Genomic DNA, 14776 nt, shown 5'->3' with positions numbered 1-14776 from the left:
CCCACAGACCTCAGACGAGCACACAGGTTCGCCTCCTGGACCGGTCTGTGTGTGGTGCACGGTAAGACGGAGCAAAGACCCGTGGTTTTGTGGCTCAGATCTGGGTGTACAGATATTTCACACCCTGGCCAAGGGGCCTCTCCCCCAGTCACACATTTCAGGAAATCATCTCTGCTTCCAGCTGACACGCAGCAACACACAGAGAGAGAATCCCGCGGGGTTTTCACTTCTCTGCCCAGAACAGCTTGAAACAGCACCCAGGATCCCACGAGTGGATCCTCCAGCCAGAGCCCTCGCTCCTGCCCCTCCTCGCACGGTTCGTGAGGCTTTTCCCACGTTCCAGGATCTGGGGCTCTCGTCCCAGCCCTGCCTCTGCCTGGCAAGCCCGAGGGGGCATTCCCCTTTTCCAGGCCTTCCTTGTTCACACGGTGACACGTGCCCAGCATCGGCCCGGCCCTTAGAGGAGAGTCATTAAAGGAACATACACAGAAGGTGAGGAGGTCATTCCCCCAGGAGCACGTGGTCAGGGACCTTATGAAGCAGTCATGTGGAGAACCTGGGTCCAGTGATCCCCACAGGTGGGGGGTCTTCCTGGAGGCAGCCGTGAAGGACAGGCAGGATCCGAACTGGACAGAGAGATGCGTGAGCCTTCTAGAGAAGAAAAGGGGGAGGGGAACGAAGGGAGGGCTCAGCCTGGCCCCAGAGTGGCTCCTTGGAGCCAGCTAACGGTCCCTCTGTCAACACTGCACTCTCTAGCCACATCAGGGATGTGGCTCCCCGTGCCCCCCATGGGCAGGCATGTTTCATCAGACCCTGGCCAGCTGAGAGGGAGCCCATACTCCACTCCGTTCCTCCATCCCACGAGCCATGGTCACGAGGCTCATGCATGCCCCTGAGCTGTACCACTGACGTCTCTTAGAGGTGAATTCAGAGCAGCGCATCTTCTAGAAATCACCGTGCAAACCACTCTAGGTCTTCCCATGACCTCTCACAGGGGAGGGCAGGTTGTTAGCTGTGTTGAACTTGTGAGCGGATGGATTTGGGCAGGGGGCCAGGGCTACAGAGTGATGCTCCCGAACAGACGGAGGGAGACCACTACACATCCACCCACTCTTGGGGTCCTCCAAATTCTCCTTGATCCTCAGGGCTTCCCAATGACCACTGCCTACCTCAGTCAGGGTCCACTGCTCCCCCCAGGGCAGTGACACTCCAAGGTGCCACACACACACACTCTCCACTCGTGTTACCTATGCCATGCGGTGAGTCACTGCCTGGGAATGGGGAGCTAGGGGAAGCAACTGAATTCGGCTTTCACACTGATGGATTTTGTCTGAGTTCCTGGAAGACAGGTATTACCCTCCCACCCCCAACACCCCTAACTGGCCTGTTCCAGGCAGTACATGGGACAGCAAAGCTATTATTAGCGTCCTGTCACTAGGTCCCAAGAGGTGAAGTGACTTGCCTAACATCTCGTCATTTCCAGGTGGCCCTGCTAGGGTATGGAGCCCAGATCTAACCGGCCGTGAAGGTCACGGCTCTTACTGTGAGGCCTACTTCCTGACACGAGACACTGCCCAGCAACGTGGGAATGGGGACACTGAGCTCAGGGTCAGTCTACAGACTCACCGGAGGACGGGCCGCAACAGCGCACGAACTAACCGTCGAGAAAGACTAGCGCTCACACTTCCGTCTCAGACCAAAGGCATCAACACGGCTGCAGAAACAACAGGCTGACCAACCGGCCCTGCAGCTCCAAACCAGAGGACACGGGACGGGGCTGGGGACTGGCCACCCCAGCCTTGCCCCGAGGGAATGGTACTCAGCCCCTACCCCCTGCCCCACGGGCATCTGGGCAGTTCTGGGGGTGACCCCCGGAGCAGGGGACGGTGCAGACACAGCTCAAAGACGGCGGCTCCAAGGCCACCCAGCAACCTCCTGCGCTCAGAGCAGAGCCACCGAGCAGCCTCCTGACAGAGACGGCCTCCCGTGGGATGAGCCTTCAGGGGCGGGGGGGCGGGATCTGTTCAGCAGTAGCACATGGGCCTGGCCTGGCGGATGTCATGTTTCTAAAGTAAATCACTAGAGGGCCACCATCACCTGGGGACCGTTCAACTCAGGGCGTGTAGCCAGCCGAGCAGGACAACGCCCAGCAGTGAGACCTTCCACGACACGCCCACCCTGTGGGGACTGTCCCAGGCGGCCAGCTAACGTCCTCACTGCTGGCTGTCTCCGAACACAGTGCCGACCGGCGCCCATCCACAGGAGAAGGGGCACGCCAAGGGCGGAACATGCTGTGGAATACCACTCAGCGATGAAGAACAAACGACTGCGACACGTGTCAGCACGGATGCGTGGTAGATGCGGCACGCGGAGCGAGCCCGGCTGGGCACGGAAGGGCACGCACGCACACGTTTCGGTTCAGACCAAAGTCAAGAGCAGGCAAAGCCAACCTACCGGAAAGTGGTCGGGGGTGACATGGAGAGGGTCACAGGAAACTTTCCGGGGTGATGGACATGTGTTGTGTTTTGTTTTGGATGGTGGCTACACAGGTATAAACAATGGTCAAAACTCAGTGGACTGAACATTTAAGATCTGTGGATTTTACTGAATTGCCTCAATGGTTATACACTAATAAAATAAACAAACAACGCCCAGCACAAGGCTAGGTACACAGCCAGTGCCCGGGAAGAGTTGTTGATGCCTTTTCTCCCCGTAAGCAAATTGTTTAAAAAATTAGAACTGGTTTGGAATATGTTTAGAAGTCTTTTCTTTTCTTTTTTCTTTTCTTTTTCTTTTCCTTTTCTTCTTTTCTTTCTCTTCCCCTCCTTCCCTCCCTCCATCCATCCCTCCTTCTTACTGTGGCAAAAATATAACCTAAAACTTATCATCTAACCATTTAGGTGTGCAGTCCGGCAGCAGCAGTGTGTCCGCCTTGCTGCGCGACCATCCGCACCAGCCACCTCCAGACCCTCCCCCCCCCCCCCCCCCTCCCCTCCCCACCTACGGAGCAGCAACTCCCCACCCCTCGGCCCAGCCCCTGGCGACCATCCTCCTGCCTGGTCTTCGTGAACTGGATGGACCTCCTGCACATGGAATCCCACCACATCTCTCTTTCTTTGTGGCTGGCTTATTCCACTTAGCACCATGTCATTAATGCTCAGCCGTGTTGTAGCATGTGTCAGAATTCCCTTTCTTCTTAAGGCCGGATATCGCTTCATTGTGTGTATATGGCACATTTTTTTATCCGTTCATCCACTGATGAACGCTTCGGACACTTCCACATTTCGGCTGCTGTGAACACTGCTGCTATCGACACGGGTGTATAAATACCCATGGGAGTCCTTGGTATCCCTTCTTCTTCTTCTTTTATTTTTAAGATTTTATTTATTTATTTATTTTTAGAGAGGGAAGGGTGGGAGAAAGAGAGAAACATCAATGTGCGGTTGCTGGGGGCCATGGCCTGCAACACAGGCATGTGCCCTGATTGGGAATCGAACCTGCGACACTTTGGTTTGCAGCCCGAGCTCAATCCACTGAGCTACGCCAGCCGGGGCCGCTATCCCTTCCTTCGGGTGCCTACCCAGAAGGAGCACTGTTGGATTATGCGGTAATTCTATGTTTAATTTTTTTTGAGGAACTGCCGTCCTGTTTTCTGTGGCGGTCACACCATCTGACATTCCCACCAACAGCATAATGGCTCCAGATTCTCCGCATCCACACCAACAGTCGTGACTTTCTGTTTGTTTTCACAACACTCACCCTAAGGGTGTAAAGAGGTATCTCATTGTGGTTTTCACTTGCACTTTCTGGACGATCAGGGTGGCGCCCAGCATCTTTCCATGGGCTCATCGGTTCTTGGCATTTTTTCTTCGGAGAACTGTCCATTCAACCCCTTTGCCCATTTTTAAATCAGGCTGTTTTTCTGTTGTTGGGCTGCACGTAGATACGTTTTCACTGTAACTGTGTGCGGGACCCAGAACCAGGTCTTGCCCTCCGCACCGGCCCACACTCAGTCCCTACCTGCCTATCTCACACGCCCCACCCCAGGCCCCACGCCAGCGGCTCACGGGTCACGTGCAGCACAGGGGCCCCCTCTTTGCCTAAGGCCCAGGGAGCTCCATCCGGCCTGGGTGTCCGTTCAGGACACCAAAAACCGTTCCTGAAGAGCAGGCATCCTGGGAGACGTTCCCGGAATAAAAGCAGCCGACGGTGACAGCTCTCGAACCGTGACTTCACAGTTCAGCGAGTGCCCACCCCCTCTCCAGCCTCCCCCAGGAATCCTCCCCAACAAAGATGGCTTTCGGTGCTTTCTGCAGAATCTAGGAGACAAGCGTTATATTTCTGGGTGGGCGCCTGAGCCGGGAGGTGGCTCTGGGATGCCCTTCTCACCAGGGGTATGAGGGAGAGAGCCTGGGGACAAGGCAGGCGGCGTCATCCGGAAACCCAGGGCTGGGCCCCTGTCACAGGGTGACAGGTTGGGTGTCTTTATCCTCGGGTGACAAGGCCGGTTGTAGTCTCTCCCTTCTAAGTCTCTCCGGGGCTGCCCAGGACCTTCCCCTCGTGTCCCAGTCCCCAGTGCCTCCAGGCCACACAATGCATATTCCCTCCTTCCAGGGGGCCCTGGGGGTCCAGCACTGCCAGACTCCTCCTGCAGGGGTGCAGAGCGGACCCCGTCAGACACCTGGGGCCGGTGGGTGGGAGATGTTCCATTAATTCACAAGAGAGGTGGTGACCTCCACGAAGCACGGCTTCTGTGAAAGTCATTTTTCTCCTCTGGGGTGGGTGGAAAGGAGGACATTTAAAACCTTAGTGCCATTTGACTGTGGAGAAAGGCAGCTTCCCCACATTGCATGACACAGTCCAGGTGTTCCTTTTTTTTTTTTTTTTTTGAGCAACATGTTGTCATAGATGGGTAAATGGAGAAGCTTTGGCACTTCCACTTGGCACACCTAGGCTTCTGCAAGAAATATGTTCCTTTCACAGTTTGAATAATATTCAAGTTGTGATGATTAAAGCTGGTTGGAACAGCATGAACCGAATAGATTACAGCACTCGTCTCAGAGCGGGCTCTTTGTGAGCCAGACTGGCCGCGCACACGCAGGCACACACACCGCGAGGGCCGCCTCCGGGTCCTACCGACCCAGCTTCCAAATGTGGTGTTTCACTCCCCAAATTCGGTGGCTCCTGCTTTTGGTTCAGAAAGCCGGGACCAGGGCATGGCCATCTTACATTTCTTCACATGGACCCAATAGGCTAATTCAGTGGCGGAATAACCCACCCGTATCTCAGGAGGTCAAACATGGTGCAGAACTGCTGTCAATGGCCACAAGGTCCACGTGGGCATGGGGTCCCCGAACTCAGACCCTGTGGCTCTCACTCAGTATCCTGGAGAGCACAGGGGATGCACATGAATGCAGGGCAGGTGCCCCCTTCGGAGCCCACCTGAAATGGCTATCCCGTTGTGGGCTGGACAGACCACACAACGGCCACCGCTTTTGCTTGTCACAAGACCCAGATAGAGAGTCCTCTCGTCTGCTCTTTGCTCGGTGCATGCGATGCCCCCCCCGCCCCGCCCCCCGTGCCCAATCTACCCTGCTTCCAAGAGTTTGTTTGGATGCATTAAGAAAAAGGAAACCTTGCCCTTGCCAGTGTGACTCAGTTGGTTGGAGCATTGTCCTGGACACCACAAGGTTGGGGGTTCAATTCCTGGTCAGGGTACACACTTGGGGCACAGGTTTGATCCCCAGTTGGGGCATGTATGGGAGGCAATCAATCAATGTTTCTCTCTCACACTGATTTTTTTTTTAATCCCCCTCCCTTTCTCTCTAAAATTAATGCACATATTTAAAAAATTTTTTAAAACACAACAAAACAGTATTACCTTTAAAAAAAAAAGGAAAAAGGAAGTCTCACTCCTGATTTTACCTTTATAGGGTACACACAACCTGGGAGGAGGGCAGGGGGAAGGGGAGGACCCCGGGCAGGCAAGCACACAGGAACAGCCTTTGCCAACTGGGGGACAGCTGCCCTCTGCAGTGGAACCCTGGCCTTGCATTTCCTGGGCCGTCATTTAGTCACAGGTTTGGCCCCAGGCACTGCAACCAAGCCCTTCTCCCGGTGGGTTTCAGACGGCAGAGGAGACTGCAGAGGTCACTACCTGGCTGAACCAGGGCTGGGAGAGTTAAAGCAGGGAGCAAACGCCTCTTTGTGAGGTCTGCCCCAGCCTTTATTCACACCCTCTGCCCTTCTCCAACACAAAAACCAAAACCAAAACCAAAACAAACAAACAAAAACCCCCTAAATAAATACAAGACTGAAGTTGGAAAATGCAGCGTTCTTGCCCTTCCATGGTGATCCATATAATTTCTGGGGCGTCATTTTACTTAAAACAATGCTTCTGTGAAATACCAAACACTTAAAAATCCGAGCAGGGACGGCACCTTGCAAGTGAGCGCGTGACGTGAAGGACGGACTTGGCGTCGACCCTCGAAAGTGTCAAAGAGATTCAAGTTATCACGGGGATGAAGAAGCTCGGAGAAAATTAGTCTTCGAAGCATCAAGTCATAAATCCTAGAAGATTCCATTTAGATTGGTTAGAATTCATCAACAGGCATTTGTAACAGACACGTATGGCCAAATTCAGCATCTAAAATGCCACACAATGGAACACCACGAACAGACAAGTACACAGCCATGGAGTGTGTGTGTGTGGGGGGGGAGGGGGCGGGGAATCCAACGCATGGGCTTTGATGTCTACTCCCCGACACTGACTCTGGGCATTAACCCGTCCAGGCAAACATTTTTACTAAAGAGGTTTGTGCCGGGCACTGGGGATTCAGGAGTGAACAAGCCCAGATCAGCCTTCAGTCATCCCTGGATATAACCTTAATCCTTTCTACATTGCTTCTGCTCTTTAATTTGCTACTTATTTATTACACCGGCTCAGGGTGGAAACAGAAGCGACTCCAAGCATCTAAAAGTTTTTCTCATTAGCCTTCTAGGAACCGGAGTGAACGGGAGCAGGTAGGCACATCCAAAGGCAGGATGCGTCGTTGGTCAGACCTGGGAAATGTTCTTACGTCAGCTTACCTCCCCCCTAAGAGAATTATTTAAAACGTTCGTTGGCACAGACGCGGCAGTATCTGGCACCTAACGGGCAACGTGAAGTGGTGCCAGTGCACTGAGCCCCGCTCTGGAGGAGCGGAAACACACACACACACACACACACACACACACACACACAGGACAAGGCAGCCAGACGGGGAGCTGGAGGACCCCGGTTCAAACCCGGCTGTACAGTGTGGCCAGACTGTGGCCTCAGCCCAGTTGGTTACCTTTCTGAGTCTCATCTTCACGTGTAAAATGTGGATTATCCACCCCTACCTCGCTGTGTTGATATGAGGATTACAGATAATATATGTAAGGTATGAAAATCGAGTGGGTAGCCATAACTGGATGCTATTATTATTAACTATATCATATTAATATAATTATTAATTATTATTGCATTAATAGCCTGGGGCTTGATACATGTTTGGTGAGTGACTAATAGGTGGATTAGCTGACCTCCAAAATCCACATCAACTCTAAAATTATGACACTGGAAATGGAATGAAAAGTTCATACATCAAATCCACTCAAGGATATTTTTAACTGTTGCAATTGTGATGCAAATCTCTTCCGCGTTTCAGAATAAGTGCTGATAACCAGACTCAGGAAAGACAATACACAGACTCCGCCACGCCGTGAAAATGCTCCCGATCAGATTTAACGGGAGGGGCCCGGAGGGGCGTCTACGGCTTCCGAGGTCTCCGGGGTCGCCGCGGCCTCTCCCTATTGCTACGACTTCCCCCAAAGCTCTCCTTTCTGGAGCACGTTCTAAAGCATCTCTCCGGGTCAGACACGGTCGTGCAGCTTTTACCAGGGTTATCTCAGCCACGGTTATTCCCTCCATGTTCCTAAAACAAGGATGAAAACTGAAGCTTCCTGAGATCAACCATCTTTCCAAGGTCACACAGCCGGCAGGCACCGTGGCCAGACTTCAACTCCGACACTAGGCCCCGCGTCTTCATCCGCTCGGCAGTGTCGCAGCGGCCCTGGCAGGCCCGTTTAAAAGCCAAGTGTGAAGGGACTGGAGACACGTTCGAGGAAACGCACACACGGGAAGGGAAGGGCAAACGTCAGTCACATCGACGGCATTCTTTCTCTGTGCTCCGTTAACTGCGTTTTCACCGGGGCTCCTACACAGAGGATCCGTGTCATGCGTGAGCAGGCGGAGTGTCAGCATACAGCCATCCCGCTCCCGGGTGCGTGTTTAAAAGAACTGAAAGCAGGACCTGGAAGAGATATTCACACACCCACGTTCGCTGCAAGATTCCACTTACAGGAGGCATCTAAAGTAGCCAAATGCGTAAAAAAGGAAAGTAGAAAGGTGGTTGTCAGGGACTCGGAGGAGGGGAGATGGGCAGCTGATGGGTAACGGGTAGAGAGTTTCAGTTTGCATGACGGAAAAATCCTGGGTATCCAAATTGCACACAATGTGAATATTAATATTACTGAACTGTATACTGAAAATGGTAAAGATGGTAAACTTTATGTCTATGTGGGCTTTTAAACCGTAATTTAAACAAAGAGATAAAAGTGACGGAATACACATTTGTGTCTATATGTGTATATATATATCCTTAAAAGAAACAACGATTTAAAATTTTCAACTCTATAAAATAGTTACTAAAAAGTGACACTTGAGTCCTGGATGGCGTAGCTCAGTGGATTGAGCGTGGGCTGCGAACCACAGCATCGCAGGTTCGATTCCCAGTCAGGGCACATGCCTGGGTTGCAGGCCACGGCCCCCAGCAACTGCACATTGATATCTCTCTCTCTCTCTTTCTCCCTCCCTTCCCTCTCTAAAAATAAATAAACAAAATCTTTAAAAAAAAGTGACACTTGTAGGGCCAATGACAACCGTTAAATGTTTGGGGAGTGGACACCTTGGCCCAAAGCCGGTCCCCTCGTGTCGCAGGCCCTGACCATTTCTGTTCTAGCGTCTGCATCACCATTGGCTGCTGCAGAGGGAGAGTCTCCGAACCATCTGAATTTCAGGCAGATGTCCTCTCCTGGAAAAGGAAGGGTCTTCCCTCTTTGCCCTAAACCTGGAGATGCCCCAAGACAACCCAGTGCATTTCATGAATAGCAGTGCTGCCCCTTCCAACTTGCCTCGTCTTAATTCACAGCTTCAGCCTCCCTGTGTTCAAGTGATTTTCTTGAAGAAAGTTCAGACCTTCCTGACCTAGGACTTGGAAAGTCAGCGTGTGGCTGTTATAGGCAGAAACACAGACTTTGCTCTTCTGAGTTGTCCTGAGCTCAGTATTTCCAATCCAACGAGCAGGTAAAAATAGTCTGACACAGGCCTTGACTGGCGTGGCTCAGGGGGTTGGGCTGCTGGTTAGGTTGCCGGTCAAGGCAGGTGCCTGGGTTGCAGGTTCGGTCTTCGGTTGGGATAGGTGCCGGAGGTGTATGGGAGGCAGCTGATAAATGTTGCTCTCACACATTGATATTTCTGTCTCTCTCTTTCTCCCTCCTTTCCCTTCTCCATGAAAATGAATTTTTGAAAAGCCTTAAAGAAAAAAGAATTTGGACACACTTTTTCCTTCTTAACCAGAATTATGAGGACCATTTCCCTGGTAAAATTTCTTCAAATGCAAGTTTTCAGAGATTGTTACTGAATTTGTTTTTTTTTGAATATTAGGAAACGACCCCTGATTTCCTGAGAAAGAACAAATGATACCTTCTGCACGAACTACAGAACCCCTTTACATTCTAAACACTTGGGTCTCGGGGGGTTTTCTGTCTGTGACGAGGCTTCGTGTTCTCCAGTCGTCCCACGTCAGTTTTGCACGGGTGTATCCTCGGCCGCCACAGCCGCTGCCTGGATTTCCCCATCGCAGTGTCTCCTCCTCTCTCCACACCCAGGAAGACACTTAGTTGACTGATTATAGAATCACAAGGTGGGTAATCATTCCATTTCTCCATCTGACTTTGAACTTAAGTGTTCCAATTACTTCGCCTGATCCTAATAAGTCAGCAGCGTACTAATGCCTGCCTTGATATTTCTGAAGTACACAGGGTGTGATTAGCACGGGCCTGGATCATTAGAAAGCAGAGTTGAAAGCGGGCGAGCAAAACCATCGCTCGCTTTATGCAAAACTGCCTGTTCAGGGAACTTACAAGGTTACTCTGATCCTAGGGACACTCGATGCTGTGACTAAATGTATGCACTGCACTTGAGAAACCCTCCGATGCTCCAGAACCTTCTGCTTTGAGCTGCTACTGGGGGAGAAGAGATCATAGAAAACAGGCCCATTTCAACACACAAAGTCCTAAAATCTGTCTGAGCCAAATATAACTGAAAACACATACGAAAAAATCCTTCAATCATATGGGATAGGAAAAAAAAAGAAGGGAGGGGAGGAGGAAAGAAGGAAGGAAGGTGGGAAGGAAGGAAAACCTCTAATCAAGTCTGCTGGATTGGATTGATATCTCCGGGCAATAAAGCGAGGCAGCTTTACTGTAAGCCTGCAGGAAGAAAAAAAAATACCCATGCACACACACACACACGTCAAATGAGATGCTAAAAAACTACATTAGCCTCAGAGGTGTCATCTGGGCCTATTAAAAAATTTAACCCCTTTATAACGGTGTGCAATGAGGAACCGAGTAAACTTTTGGGAACTAGAAGGGGAAAAAAGGGAATGCTTTCAACCAGAATGATTTGCAGCCAAATCAATTGATAAACGAAAGAAAAAGAGATGGCACAACTGAAATCGATGCCAAAGATTTATAAGGTTGACTAAGTAAACAAAGATGGAATGGATCACCATGGAAATGCATGAATATTGAAATAGGCGAGATTTGAATAGACTAATGATATGCCTCAGTCAGACTGACAGGTGTTGATAACAACTGCAACACTCATCCACACCAACAGCCACACTTCCAACATGTTTATTCCTAGAAAACAGAGGCTGGATGTAAAAGGTGCATTTAATAAGAGCTTGAAAGCAAAATGCCTTTTTTTTTTGTTTGTTTTTTCAATCTTAAAGGAACTGACTCGATTCTCATCCACTTGAAATAGAAGAAAGGTTCCATGCCTTTGCTTTCTGGTTACGAGGAGCTGCAGTTAGCAGAAGTCATTCTCTGGGGCTCTACCAGGAGTCTTTGTTCCAGTAAACCGCTCACAACACCGGATTCTCAGTCTTGCTTGCCTTCCACGCCGAGTACGTGCAGTGTGGCCACCACTCATTAGAAACATAATTAAAAAGACACAACACTAGATTCCTTCCCTCATCACATACAGATGAAAACCAATAACCCTTAATCTATTTGTTACCATGGCTACCATAGAATATTTTATTTCAGTACAACTCCAGGTATTTCGTTGGGATGGTGGCTCGCAGATGAAAGTTGGAGACCTATAAATCTCCGTTAACCGGGCTCGGGATGGAGAGACGGCATGGGAGGAAATGTTTTTCTTAATCATGGACAAATATGGTTTATTGGATGCTTGTTTGGAAAAGTTATTAGAATTGGCTAAATGCAGCAGCCCATAAACCAATTGAAATGCCATTAAATTCACAGAGAGTTTAAGGGCACAAATGCTAGTAATTCCCTGACTTATAGCAGGATGACAAATCAAGTGCACTCAGACCAATGGGGGGTCAGAGCCTATATTCATCCGCGGCACACGACGTTGTACCTGTACCAGCATCTAGAATATGTGACTTACTCAAATGCACCCAGGCCAGCCAGGTGCACACCGTGAAGTATTCACGCATGACTTATCTCAGACATTTCTCACCAGTCTCAAGACGAGCCATCTATATAACCGTTCGCCACCGACCCCCCCGAAGAGTGGAAAAGTTAGCTCTATGTGCACTCAGTATCATTTCTGGCCCTTATACTTTATAAGGTTAAACGTCAGGAGCGAAGCGTGCTAATTAAATCTGCTGTCATGCGTCCTAACCCAAAATGATTCTTTAACTCTGCCCTCCCAGAGCGGACGGAGTAAGACGTCAGGCCCCGGCGCGAGGGAAGGACTCTGTAGCGATGAGACCGACGACTTCCAAGAGACTGAAATTAGGGTCAAGACGGTCGTGCACAGGACAGACCTGCCACTGCAAGAGGAGTCCAAATCCCAGCGTAACTCAGCCGACAAGAGGCTGGAGCCTGCAGCAGCGGAGCCTGCAAGTCCCTGAGCTGACGAAGTGGAAGTTTCTCGGGCAGCCGCAGCTCCACAGCCTCCGCGGTGCCTTCCCTCCAGCGCCGAGGTCTCGCCTAATGCTACATAAATACCTGCGTCCACGATTCGCCCCGGGGCGCGCTGTGGCGCAAGCACGGTAGGGAGGGAGGCGAGCGTTTGCAGAGCGGCAGCGATGGCAGAGGCGGTGGCTCCTCACCCATCCACATCCCCGGGGACCCGCGGCAGGACCCGCCAACTGACCACGTCTCCCGTGGGGTTCCGGAGCCTGGGAATGACAACTGGCTTCTCCGCCGGAGGACCCAGGCATCAGAGACTCGCGCTTTGCCCCCTTCCCCTCCTGCGTGACAGCGGCAGCAGGCTGGCAACGAGTCACCGCCTTCCCCGGCCAGCGCAGACCCGAGCTGCCTCGGATCTACCCCGGCTCTGCGTTCTGCTCTCTGGGCACCGGGCGAGTGCGCCCCTCCCTCGGGGCCGGGAGTCGGGGACGACCCGAGCCCTCACCTGCGCTACGACCCACTGCAGACAACCCTCGGCCCGCTCCAGGCCCTGGAGACCGGGACGTGAGCCCTCGGCCACCCCGCACCCCCCGCGGCAGTCAGGGTGCGCATCTACACTCCCACATTGCACATCTCCGCGTCCACGCTATCCCACACATAAACAACCCCTCCCCACCTGACACCACATCCTCACCAGCAGCGTACGCTCTCCTTTGCCCCCAACACGGTGGCACCCACAGGGTGTTAAGGGAAGGAGGGTCACCACAAGGTCTGTGCGGGGTCCCCTCCCGATGGTTTTCAAGCTCCTCTACCTCGAAAGTTACTTGGGATTGAGTAAAGAGACCCGGTTCCCAACTGCGGGGTCTGAGGAAGGGAAGGGGCAGAAGCCCCAGCCTGGCTTCTCACTGCACAGAGGCGCGCATCTTCCCCAAAGACAGGGTGCGCGGACGCCCCCCGGGTCCAGCCTTCGGGTGCCTCCTCCTGGCCCCTAGCCCGGCCCGGGCCCTGGGCCTCTCTCGGGGGAGGTGGCCTGGAGAGGGACGCGCGCTGCCGGGCCCAGCCAAGGGACTGCCCCGGGGCCGGAGGTCACTCGCTTCCAGTATCCGCGACCACCGCGACATTGGCCCGGGGCAGCCCCAGTGCACCTACGATCGGGAGCAGGAAGTTTTTTCCCCCCGTTTTTTCCCCCCACTGGAGCAGCGCAGGCGCAAGGGCTCCTGCAGCCTGGCGAGTCCAGACTCCGGGGCTCCTGGCCGCCGCCGCCGCCGCCGCCGCCGCCGCCGCCGCGGGAGCGGAGCCCAGCGTTCCGGGTTCTTGGGCCCCGCTCCCCAGCCCTGCGCGGCCCCGCACAGCGGCCAGGACCCCGGGTCCGCGGCGCCGCATCCGTGGCGCTCTAGCTTAGCTCTTACCTCCTGCCGCGCGGCTCCGGCCCCGGCCCAACGCGTCGAGAGCCCGGGATCGCGGGTGGGCGCAGGAGGGCTGGTGGATAGCAGACGGCGCCGGCGGGGAGCGGGAGCTGGGGCCGCTGGGGTCCTGGCCGGGAGAAACGGATCCAGGTCCACCTCCTCGCGTTCCTGCTCTTCCTTTCTCCCCCTTCTCCTCCTCCTCCTCCTCCGCCGCCGCCGCCTCCCGGCAGCCCGGGGAGGATGCCCGGCGAGGGAAGTCAGTCCTTCCGCCTGTCAGCCTGCGCGGCTACGCGCGGCGCGGCGCGGCTCTCACCGAGGCGGCGGCGGCTCCGGCAGCATCGCCCCCGCCCTCTCCCCGCAGCCGCGGCGGCCGCGGGGCCGGGCTAGCTCCGGGCTCTGGGCTCGGGCTCCGGGCGGGGGCTGCGTTCAGGATCTGCGGCCGCCGGAGCTGCTGGCGGGCGCTGCGGGGCCGGGGCCGGGGCTGGAACTGCAGCTGGGTCCGCGGCGGCGGGGACGGCGGCGGCGGCGGCGCGGAGGCTGGCGCGGCCGCGGCGCGGGGACCATGCTCCCTTCTGGCTCGCTCCGCTTCGGGGACCGTCTGCTTTAGCTGAGAGGGAGGCGGGCTTCGGCGCGCAGCCAGGGGCGGGCGGAGCCAATCACCGACGCCCGAGTGGGCGGGGGTGGCGGGTAGGGGAGGCGGGGCGCCCCCGGCCGGGCACAGGGCGCTGCTACCCGGGCCCCAGGGATCCCCCGCAGCCGCGCGCCGGGCCGGGGCTGAGTGCTGGCGGGTGTGTCCGCGTAGGTCCGCCGCCCCCGCCCCCCTGCCGTGGCTCCCGGCTCGCCGGCGCGGGGGCCGCGCCCGCAGATGCGCGGCGCGTGCCTCGGCCGCTCGGCCCCGGCCGCCCGCCCCGCCGGTCCGGGGTTGGGGGACTGGACGGAGGGGAGCTCTCCGTCTGCTCCCGACACCTGAGGAAACTGGCAGAAAAGTTTGAGAACGAAAAGTCCGATCGCCGTTCAGTTTCCGCCCTCCCTCTGACACCGCAGCCACGGAGAGGAGCAGGAATGGTCCAAATCTCTGAAGACCACGGCGGGTCGTGCGCATCCCGACGGCCGAC

At 54.4% G+C, this 14776-nt stretch overlaps 1 protein-coding gene across 1 annotated transcript in view; it reads right to left on the bottom strand.

Moving 5' to 3' along the window:
- The window catches only part of KLHL29 (kelch like family member 29), a 282334-nt gene extending 268087 nt beyond the window's left edge, over positions 1-14247 (bottom strand). Inside the window, 1 exon segment of the mRNA XM_028517023.2 lies at positions 13665-14247. The gene's annotated coding sequence lies outside the window, so the exon portion shown is untranslated.
- Positions 14248-14776: the final 529 nt, after the last annotated feature.

This window comes from Phyllostomus discolor, chromosome 6, assembly GCF_004126475.2.
Source record: "Phyllostomus discolor isolate MPI-MPIP mPhyDis1 chromosome 6, mPhyDis1.pri.v3, whole genome shotgun sequence".
NCBI lineage: Eukaryota > Metazoa > Chordata > Mammalia > Chiroptera > Phyllostomidae > Phyllostomus > Phyllostomus discolor.
The sequence above is the reverse complement of the archived record's forward strand: the minus strand, read 5'-3'. Positions and strand labels throughout refer to the sequence as shown.